This window comes from Chlorocebus sabaeus, chromosome 10 (genome assembly GCF_047675955.1).
Source record: "Chlorocebus sabaeus isolate Y175 chromosome 10, mChlSab1.0.hap1, whole genome shotgun sequence".
NCBI classification, from domain to species: Eukaryota; Metazoa; Chordata; class Mammalia; order Primates; family Cercopithecidae; genus Chlorocebus; species Chlorocebus sabaeus.
This window is the reverse complement of record NC_132913.1, coordinates 78,004,861-78,016,712: the sequence shown is the minus strand read 5'-3', so window position 1 is coordinate 78,016,712 and position 11,852 is coordinate 78,004,861.

Here is an 11,852-nt window from a genome sequence, read left to right as displayed (position 1 = left end):
GTGTGTTGGGACCACGGGAGCAAGCATCAGAGGTCCGTGCTTAGCCGGCCGCCATGATGCTTCTGATGCCATTGACTCACTTTGATTTGAGGTCTGCCACATGCTAGGGAAGAAAGTAATTTCCTTCTCTATTGTTTTCACTCTGCCCCGACGCTTTCGTTTTAGGGAACCAGTGCAAGCCTCCTTCTTGGGAATTTTGCTCACATGGCTCCTACTAATCGCTAGCAGGCAGTGATGCAGCCAAATTTCTCCCAGCTCACTGAAACCTATTCCTGCCTTAAACTGGAGCAGTCAAATTCTCCCTGCAGAGAATTTGGAATTGGGTTTTAGAGACTCTGGTCAGTCTTGATCGGGGTTTGGATAGAAAGTTATTGTCAGGCTGGACTGGGCAACCGTGAGTGTCTTGCAGCAGACATTGCTGGTCTGAGAGAGACAAAGCAAGTGTGCAAAGGGAAGGGAGAATGAGGAACCACTCTGCCTCTCAGAGAGGTATGCAGAGGACCTTTGCTTCTGAGTTCTCCAGCTTCTTGGACTCCAGTTCCTCCTGAGGCTGGGCTGTACTTCCTGTCCTGGGGTTCCTTAAGATGTCCTTCTATTCTTCTCAAAAACTTCCCTGTGCTTAAGCTCGTTTGAGTGGGCTCTATGCCATTCAATCACAGAGTCTTGCCAAGAGATCACTATAGGGGTCAGTCATTCTATAATTGATAGAGTATGTGACTGTCATTCATTCACGTGATTCTCAAAACAGGTAACATTAAAGAGAGAAAAAGAACACAATTTAAGTTAATTTCTTCCCTTTCCATGTATCTCTTTAGAGTAGAAAATGGCATCTGGATGTACTGACTTTCCTTTTTAATATGAACAGAGACTTTAGAATTCATTTTACAAAGTTGTATTATATGGCCAGGCACAGTGGCTCATGCTTGTAATCCCAGGACTTTGGGAGGCCAAGGCGGGTGGATCATTTGAGGTCAGGAGTTCAAGACCAGCTTGGCCAACATGGTGAAACCCCGTCTCTACTAAAAATACAAAAATTAGCCAGGTGGTAGTGGCGTGGACCTGTAATTCCAGCTACTAGGGAGTCTGAGTCAGGAGAATCGCTTGAGCTTAGGAGGTGGAGGTTGCTGTGAGCTGAGATTGTGCCACTGCACTCCAGCCTGGGTGACATAGTGAGAAAAAAAAAGTAGCATTATATATTAGTTGTAGGCATAAATGTGAGAACCAAAAAATTATCAGTGCTTAAAGTATGGGATGACAGATTTAGCAGTTCTGATTTTAAATAATATTGAGGCCATCAGATCCTTTCTCTCACAAATATCTGGTATTTGTGGAGTGACCCTGTGCTTAGTAGTGTTTCAGAAAGCTCCTGACAACTGTAGGAGTTGGGTTGAACTTTAATGAAGAAAAAGCTAACTGAAAATGGAATGTCATCTTTGTCCAAAGTAGATACAGACAGTTTGACTGTAGCTTTCCTAGACGATTAAAGCTAGAAGAGATCAAACAGGGCCTCTTAACCTGGATTTTATTATGTTTTGGGTGAAATTTATGCAAAAGTTGAGGCTTAAGTGCATGCATTGTTATAAGGAAACGAGTAATGTGTTTCATCACCTAGCCAACAGGGTACGTGACACAAGAGTTAACAACCAGTTAAAGCCCAATCTCTTTTTAACAGAAAACTGAGGCACGGCAAAAATGCCACTTGATAAGTCACACATAAATACAATGGCCGAGTCAAAGACTGAAATCCACACATCCAGAACATTATCCAGGGTTCTTCTGCTGCATGGCAGTGCCTCCTGAGTGCTCAAATAAAAGCCTCTTTAACGTGGGATTGTAACGAGCAGGCAAAGCATGCTCTTCAATGGCAAGACAAAGCTTGCTGACTCCAAGAATTTGTTTTCCTCAGTAAATATTAGCAACAACTTAAACGTTTATAAGATTCATCTCATGGATTCTTGGGGATATGCATGGAATCAGATGAGAAAGTATCTGCACCCCTAAAAGACGGTTACAATTTTACAGCATCTTTATGTCTTGTATATGCCACGATCTCACCACAATCTCAGGATTTAGAGGGCATCTTTTATGATTCACATCTTACAAATGAGATAACTGAAGCTCAAAAAACTTGAATGACTTGCTTACAGGTCTCATCATCTGAAGATAAAACCAGTTGTAAAATGAAGGTTTTTTGACTCCCCGTCCTTTGATCTGTAGCACATGGCTTTGAACTTCCAAAGTGCTCCTCTCTGGATAAGAAAAATGCAGCTGTAGATATGGGGATACAAAATGATTTGATAGCAGTCAAATAAATAGTAGATGAGCCAGGACTCAAACTCCTGTTTCCTAAATTATCTCTAACCACTAATAGTAAAAAGTTTGTGTTTATATTGTTGTTGTTTGTTAAGTAATAAAAATCTCACCTAGCGGAGAAGAAGGGTGCTGCAGGGAAACAAGACCTGTACTAGGGAAACAGGGACCTGGGGTCTCTGGCTGTGCCACTTGTTGACTGTGTGAGACCTTTGACAAGTCACTTAACAGCTGGGCCTGGATTTGCTTTGGGAAATGGGACAGGTGACCTCAACATTCTACACTCTTTCAATAGGAAAGGCTTTTTTGATTCTTCTGTGCGTGTGTCATCGCCCATGTGATAATGTGGCAGAATTCGCATTCTGGTGCCCTATCTGCAGTCAAACAAACAAAATGGACATGTTGTAAGATATTTTTGAGAGAATGAAGTGAATTTTGAAAGCCATTTTTATTAAGTTAAAAGTAGCAAACTATGAAGGATGAGAACAATCAGTCTAATTTCTTTAACTCAGGAGTCTTCATGAGTTAATTCCCTTGCAACTTAGTTCAAGAATAGTGTATCGTAGGCTACTAAAATTTTAAAATTTGATAGCTCTTTACTTCCAATTCCAACATTCTTTGAGTTTTAGTGGGTTTTTTCTTCCCCAAATATGTGGTTGGGCACATACTGTTTTCTAGGATTTGTCATGTATACATTCACTCTCTTTGATGGGAGAAGCTAGAAGCGGATGTAGTTTACTTTCATGGAATAAATGTCATAAAAATTCATCATTTCTGTGAGATCAGGAAGAATATGTTTAGGTTGAACTACTGCTATTAAAGTGTTCTGATCATAAGTCAAACCTGCTCTTAACCGGAGAAAAACAAGTCTACTTTAGAGGCTTAAACATATTTCAAGTCCTTTTTTAAAAAATCAATGGTGAATTGTTAGTGTTGCCTTCTAAAACTTCTCTTCATGCCTTGATTTTTACTACATATTTTTGAAGCCATAACAACTGCAGATACGCAGTAATAAGATGAGTAAAGTGTTTTAAACCAAAGAAACACAGGCTAGTACAAACAGCCAGATGTCAGTGAGGGTTTCCTGGTGTCATGGGTCAAGAGTCATTAACAGATTGAGATTAAAAAGTCATTTTACTGAAATTTATGAAAAAAACAAAGAAAATAAAAACAAATGTTTCCTTTTACACTAATTCCCTGTGCTGTAAAGTTTAGGTGTTGCCTGATCAGTTGTTCTATGGGATTCTTCTTTGACCTTTTTAGGTACAGACAGTGCAAAGGTGGCATGTCTAGTGAGCTTGGATATGTCAAACAGCTGTAAGAACATCTCTCCAACCTTCTCTGTATAAAGGAGGAATGTGGTGTTTGTTGAGGAATAGGCAACCCTTACATTTGAATAAAAGATGCCATATAGTGAGTCCATTACTCATTTTCATATTCTTCCTTTTTACTTCTCTCAGTATTTACTTCTCTCTCTTCAATTTACTTTAGTAAATTAAACTATTGCATCAATTATTCTTCCCAGTTACCCTGTTTGGTAGCACTCTCTTAACATTCTTAAAGTTAACTGTAGCCTCTTTGATAATCCACTTCCACAGCCTGTTCTCACCCTGCTTGACTCTTACCTAGTTTGACATTCCCAATACCTTCTATTCTGTGACTTTGTGCCTGTTCTTCTAGGATGTTTTTCTCTCTCGGTTGTCCTCCCATTTCTCTGACTGCTCTTTCTTGATATCCTTGATGGTTTTAGTTGTTGTTCCACCTATCCCATATAGTTAATATTTCCCAGACACCTAGCCTTACCCATCTTCTCTTTTATTTTCCTGTTGTCTCATTCACTCCCATGGTTTCAGCTGCCAATTAGGAGACTCCAATGATGATCAAATCTAAGATCCTGGTCTTGACCTGAATTCCAGGCTTTTCTGATCTCCAGACTTTTGTCTCCAAGTGAATCCTAAATAGCTCCACTGAAATAAACTGAAGGCCTCTCAAACTCCACAGGCCCCAAATAGAATTCATTGTCTCCCTCACTGTGGAAGGCGGTCTCCCGGGTGGCCCCCAACGGCACCCATTTCCTGGTACACATTCATGTCCTGGAGTGGAAGCAGAGAGTGAGTCTGAGTAGTGGGCGGCTTATAATGCTTTATTACATTCTTTGTATTTGTTCAGGATAGTGCTTGTCTGTTTTAGATTACAACTGTTTCAAGCTCAACAATCATATTTTAATTTGTTCTTCTGGTCACCTTGTCCTTAGATGTGCCTAAAAATGTTAATGAGGATAATTTTTTGTTGTGTTTAGGAAACTCTTGAGTTTTTAAAAACATTTCTCCATCTTAAAAACAGACCTCTAATGGCCAGGCACAATGGCTCCCAACTGTAATCCCAGCAATTTGGGAGGCCAAGGTGGGAGGATTGCTTGAACCCAGGAGTTCAAGGCCAGCCTGGGCAACATAGTGAGACTCCATCTCTAAAAAAATTCAAAAAATTAGCCAGGCATAGTGGCATGAGCACCTGCAGTCCCAGCTGTTGAGGCTGGGGTCACAATAAGCCGTGGTTGCACCACTGCACTCCTCAGCCTGGGTGACAGTAAGAGCCTGTCTCACAAAACAAACAAACAAACAAACAAACAAACCCTCAATTTAAGAAACAAGCAAAATACAATATTTATATTTAATTTTGAAACTCTCTCAAGTCATCAGTATCTATGCTGCTGTGCTGCTGCTTCCTCAGTCCCTACACAACTGTCTCATTAGGGCCGTCACACTGGCCCACATCAAGGAACTGGAGAAAACCTGTATTTTTAAAATGCACAATCTGATTTTTCCTTCTCATTACAGACAGAAACCAGAGCAGAAATAATACTTATCACCTGCAAACTGATTTCTTCTCTAGGTATCAGTGAGTTCCTAAATCTCTCGGTGCAGTTTCTCCTTTCATAAAATGAGGATAATAGTACCAAATTTGTTGGTTTGTGTAAAGGATTAATTAGGTTACAACTAATGATAAAGATAGCCTTGCAACTTTTAAATAAAAGTGTTATTTATAGAATTTTCCACTTAGCACAAGAAAGGAAAACAGTCTAGACTTCATAATTGTAAAATTGACTTGTCTCCATGCACAATTAAGAACTAATTTGTGCATGAAATTTGGAGATGCAAATTAAGTTAAACCATAGTTTGAAACCTAGCTAATTTGTTTGTTTCCTTCATTTAATTCCCCTTCCTCCTTGCCCTCTAAATAACACATATAAAAGACACCTCAACCGTTAATCATGGGGTTCTTTAAGGTTTCTTTAGGCTAGGCACAGTGGCTCATGCCTGTAATCCCAGCACTTTGGGAGGCTGAGGCAGGTGGATCACCTGAGGTCAGGAGTTTGACCAGCCTGGCCAACATGGTGAAGCCTTGTCTCTACTGAAAATACAAAAATTAGCCAGGCGTGGTGGCATGTACCTGTAATTCCAGCTACTGAAGAGGCTGAGGCAGGAGAATTGGTTGAACTCAGGAGACAGAGGTTGCAGTGAGCCAAGATCACACCACCGCACTCCAGCCTGGGCAAGAGTGAGACACTGACTCAAAAAAAAAAAAAAAAAAAAAAAGGTTATCATGTATCTATAACTAACTTTGCTTGCTCTTGGTGGAGCTCTCTAGGAAAATGACTTTGAATTCTCAAAATTCCTCTACTCCAGCTTGAATCTTGTATACTCTCTTTGGTCAGTTATTTGTTGCTGCCTGCAGGACAGCCCTACTCACATATACCAATGACCCCAAAACTGAACTGACACAAAGTATTATTGAGCACCAAACTCCCTTTCTTTCCTAAATTCTTTTTTTGGAAAGTGATGCTACTATTCTTTTAACTAGGGTCACAACCATTAATTCTTTTTCTCCAATTAGTCGATATGTTCCTTTCTCATGAGCTAGACAATTAATCTGTCATCAAGTCCTGCCACTTCATCATCAACAATTTCTGTCTTCCTTTATTAGACGTGAGTATCCCTCAAGGGCAGTTTCTGACACTGTGCCTGGGCATTTTTAAGCAGGTGGCTTAACAAACGCTTGCTGAATGAATGAACGAATGAATAATTGCATATCCTTCACCCTTTTTCCCCTTGGTCTTTATTGTCACTGCTCAAGTTTGACCACCTGAAGAGTGAACAACCGCAACAGCTTCCTAGTCACTACCTCCACATAACATAGCCAGAATTAAGCCCTTTGGGGGCATCTTGGAACAGCTTATAAACCTTAAAATATTAGCTGAGCATGGTAGCGCACACCTATAGTCCCAGCTATTCAGGAGGCTGAGATGGGAGGATTGCTTGGGCCCAGGAGGCAGAGGTTACCGTGAGCCAACATTGCACCACTACACTCGAGCCTGGGCAAGAGAACAATACCCTGTCTCAAAAAACAAAAACAAACAAAACAACTTCTAATTGCTTCCCAGATTGAATGAGAACTTTGTATGAGTTTCAAAGGATTTCCTTTAGTAGGCACTCTTTTCTAGATGTTTTATATCTAATTAAACTTTTATTTGAATGTTCTGCTTTAGTGCATTACATTTTCCAGTGGTATTGGAATGTGTCTTTTCTGCTTCCCAACCTGGGCCTTTCAGACATGCTAATCCCAAAACCATGCAATGCCCTTTCAGTTCTCCGCCTCAGTAGCTGCCTTCAGAATGGCTTGATGTTTACTTCCTTTGGGAAGCCTCTGCTGCAGTCTAGCCACCACTAACAGCCAGCTGATCAGTACTCACATAAGGCCTAGTTCTTTCTACATGTGTGTATTCAAGTTTTATCTATATTTTTAAAAGTGTTTACCATGTAAAATATCTACACATAGTACAGGCCACTCAGTTCAAAGGATATTTGACAGGATCGGGTGCTCATGGACAAGTGACCGGCCCAAGTTCCTAGTACTAGTTGTGAAGTAACTATTATCTCTTGAGACGTCTGTTTTCTCATCTGCGAAATGGGGGTGATAAGTAGCTCCTGGAGTTGCAGAGGATTACATGTAAAGCAGTTGGCCCAGTGCTAGAAATGGTGGATTTGTTATATAGCACTACCTACTAGATTAAGAATATAAGCCTGAGTTTTAAATCTTTTGCTTTGCAAGGCAGAACTAGATCCTGTCTTTTAAATAAGGAATCACAGAAAAAGTGACTTCACTTATAAGCCAGCTGTCACATACCTGTGACATGAAATTGAAAAGTCTTGAGAAATGGAATCCTCTCTTCTCACTTTTAAATATTAAAATATATTAAACTTGTTCTTCTTTGAATAAATTACATAACCTCTAATTAATTTCCCCTTTAATGTTAATTTTTAAAGTGGAAATTGCCTTTTATTATCCTAAGAATTGGAATTAAGTGCCTGGCTGTATCTGCGATGTCCCTATCTCAGTATACAAATTTTTCTGTTGCCTTCTCATCAGTAAAAATCAGAAAGATGTGGTCCAACTTGAAAGTTAGCCAATATGGTTGAACTAGTTTATAATCCCACAGTGTAAAAGTGTTCCTATTTCTCCACATCCTCTCCAGCACCTGTTGTTTCCTGACTTTTTAATGATCGCCATTCTAAACAGTATGGCGATTCCTCAAGGATCTAGAACTAGAAGTACCATATGACCCAGCCATCCCATTACTGGGTATATACCCAAAGGATTATAAATCATGCTGCTATAAAGACACATGCACACGTATGTTTATTGCAGCACTATTCACAATAGCAAAGACTTGGAATCAACCCAAATGTCCATCAGTGACAGACTGGATTAAGAAAATGTGGCACATATACACCATGGAATACTGTGCAGCCATAAAAAAGGATGAGTTTGTGTCCTTTGTAGGGACATGGATGCAGCTGGAAAGCATCATTCTCAGCAAACTATCCCAAGAACAGAAAACCAAACACCACATGTTCTCACTCATAGGTGGCAACTGAACAGTGAGATCACTTGGACTTGGGAAGGGGAACATCACACACCGGGGCCTATCACGGGGAGGGGGGAAGAGGGAGCGGGGAGGGATTGCATTGGGAGTTATACCTGATGTAAATGACGAGTTGATGGGTGCAGCACACCAACATGGCACAAGTATACATATGTAACAAACCTGAACGTTATGCACATGTACCCTAGAACTTAAAGCATAATAATAATAAAAAAAAGAAAAAATAAATGAAGAGATGGTTTGAAAAAAAAAAAAAAGAAAGCCAATATATGCAAAAGAAACTCACAAAAGAAAAGTCAATATATGAGCATTTTCTGATGATGGAAACATTGGTTGAATTCAGAAAGAAAATGAATGACCTAGTCCGTTTTAACTGCTGATGAAAAACATGCTTACATTATGTTGTCAGGGATCTGGGGATGGAAAATACATATTTTTTGGGGGGGGAAATAATGAAAACGATGAGACTCTGAAGAGCCTACAGTGTAAGAACATGCTACCAAAAAAATCACTTTGTCTTTTGGGAAGGATAATAGCAGGGTATGGTGGGTGCTAGACCACAGATGTTTGGTTTAACAGTTCAGTTGAAGACGATAGGTAGTCTCAGAAAATTATAAAATGTCTCTGCTGAAACAGTTACCAGTAAGATTCCACCTACGTGTGCACTACTTAACTAGCTTCCTACATACTGCAGCCTAAGTGACCTGCCAATATAGGGTGTCTGTGACAGTTACAAGAGAATGGCCATGCTTGCTTGGGATTATGTGTGGGTGTTGAACATGGCACTTTAAAAAACAAATTTATGAGGTGCAAACTTTTAATGCAAAGATGACTCACAAGGTTTCAGAATGTGTACATATGAAGCACATTCTAATTTATACCATCACTAGTGCTCACCCACAGCAAAACTAGGCTAGGTTGATTACCAAATTGTTTGGACTAACAGGAAATTCACAAAATTTGTCACTCTTAATAAGTGAGAAAAATTATTGGGTTCATGATTTTAACATATGTGGCACTACCATCTTGAACCAATGTGATGTACTTAATCTACATTTTGCAACATTATGTTTTGATGGCAACATTCAACTATCACTACTTCTCAGAGACTGTGAAGAAGCCGATTCTTTTAATAAGTTAGAATGGAAAACTTAAATAGAATTGTATAATAAAGCAAACATTTCAATAGGAACTTCTAAAACTTAAAACTGTATTTAGGTGGGTTTCTCAGTTTACATAAATGTAGAATAATGCTCTGTACAGAAGAAGTTTTTTAAACATTTTACTGAAAGTTATTCTTTATTAAGATATTTAATAACTAAATTGACTAGAGTGCACTAAATACAAAGTCAACAAAAATTAGGAGAGGTAATTTCCTACTTTAGTGTCTTAACTTGATTGTGGTAATCAGTATACAATGTACTTGTATAAAAAACCATCACACTGTATACTTTAACATCTTTTTGTCAAATATTTTTAAATTTAAAGAATAAAATGGAAAAATAATGGTAACTAAGGATTTCATATGGATGTTAAAATAAGAACTGATTACTATTTTATGTGAGTCTGATGTTCCTTGAGGGTTTTATCCCAATTGCAAAAAAAAAAAAAAAAAAAAAAAAACCCCAAAAACCTCATTAAACATTCCTTTAAGATGAAGTGCTAGAAGTTAGACCTTTAACATTATTGAAGCAATACTTTGAAAGTAAATCTCTTAGCAGTCAGAATAACAATTTGGAAATTGTGACCAAATAGTCAAACACAGCTGGGAGACCTAGAATTCAACAGGACATCTTTTTAACACTTAAGAATTGTGTGACCTAACAGATGGGAAGACTATAGAAGAATAAGGCTTAATTAACCAACTTTGTAAACAGAACCAGTTCACAGTTCCCTTAAAAGTGATTAAGATTTGCTAAACTTAGAAAGTAAAGATTTGTAAGCTGAACTTAACCTTAAGCACAATACATTTTTGCATTCTAACTCTAGTAAGTTGATTATGAACTTAAAAAATAAATTTGATTAGGTTTTTCTGCACAAAAAATAAAAAACACCTTCGAGGTGACCACAAAAAAAAGTCATAGATAGCAGAAACAGATGCCAAAAGATGTTTGTGTTTTTTTTTGTTTTTGAGACGGAGACTTGCACTGTCGCCCAGGCTGGAGTGCAGTGGCACGATCTCAGCTCACTCCAAGTTCCGCCTCCCAGGTTTACGCCATTCTCCTGCCTCACCCTCCTGAGTAGTTGGGAGTACAGGCGCCCGCCACCATGCCTGGCTAATTTTTTTGTATTTTCTTTTTTTTAGTAGGGACGGGGTTTCACCGTTAGCCAGGATGATCTCGATCTCCTGACCTCATGATCCACCCACCTTGGCCTCCCAAAGATGTTTTAAAGGTTTAACTGTTGCATACTCAGTAAGAAAAATCCTAGCTCCAGCATTTTGCTTTTGATCACTTCTACGTGAAATAAAAATTGTCTTACTGGATCACTATGGACATAGTTAACAGTAAGGTTTTTGATATTAAATTGTATTTACAATAAAAATGTCAGGACATTGGATCATTCTTTTATTAACTTTGGAGGTCTGCTTACAAATTTCATTTATGAGGACACCCACAGATAACAAGCTTGCATTCCCTGAAACACCACCCATGCACAGCTGGACCATATGGTGGCTTTTAGTAAAAGAACAACTACCGTATTTGGTCATTCAAGCTGTTACAAACATACAAGATTTGTTCAATTCTAACTTCAGCTACTTACCAATTGAATTCACTTCCTAAAAGAGGCAGACCTTCTGGCTTCATCAGGTTGGTTAATACCTTGGTTTTCTTTTGAAGACTCGATGTAGTATATTAAGTGAAGTCACAAGCAAAATGGGCATTGTGTTAGTAATACTTAACCATTTGAGACCCAAGTGGGCAGACCTTAGGAAATTCCCTGCATACTTATTTAGCTTTTAAGTCTTAAATAGTGTCAACTATAGTTGTAAAGGTACACGAGGTGCTAGTAGTATCATAATTACCAAAGCCTGAAGCTTTTACCCAAGTGGTTTCACTAATTAAGGACAGATGAAAAGCACCTTTCCCCACTACCTTTTGACAGATTCAATAGATTGTCAAAGGAAGTATTACCCAGGCAAGCAGATCTGCCATGCAGTTTCAAAATAAAAGTGCAGTAATTCAACCAAGGAAGAAAAAAAAAGGCAGCCTCAAAGCGAAATGTGCTGCCACTATGGCTTTTTATCAAATTCCACCTCTAAATGTTTTCAGTCCTGGCCGATCTCTTCTGAATCTCACTAAAAGTGCTTTGTCTCACCTGTAGTGCCTGCTACCATAATGTCTGCCTAATACAGAATGCACTTAAATGTCAGCTCCTCATCCCAATATGTAAGGCACTGAAATTTTTATTTTTATGTGAGTGGTATTAGTTCCCATCCAACTAGGTTTTGGGCAAGGATCATGTATTTCATCTGGGGCCTTTACCTCTTCCCTGGCACCTAGCACAGTGCTTGGCACACTGATGATCATTAATCTACAGAACTCATCAATACTTGTTGAAAGGCTCTTTCTGGTTCTTTACTACAGGTTAGCTCTAT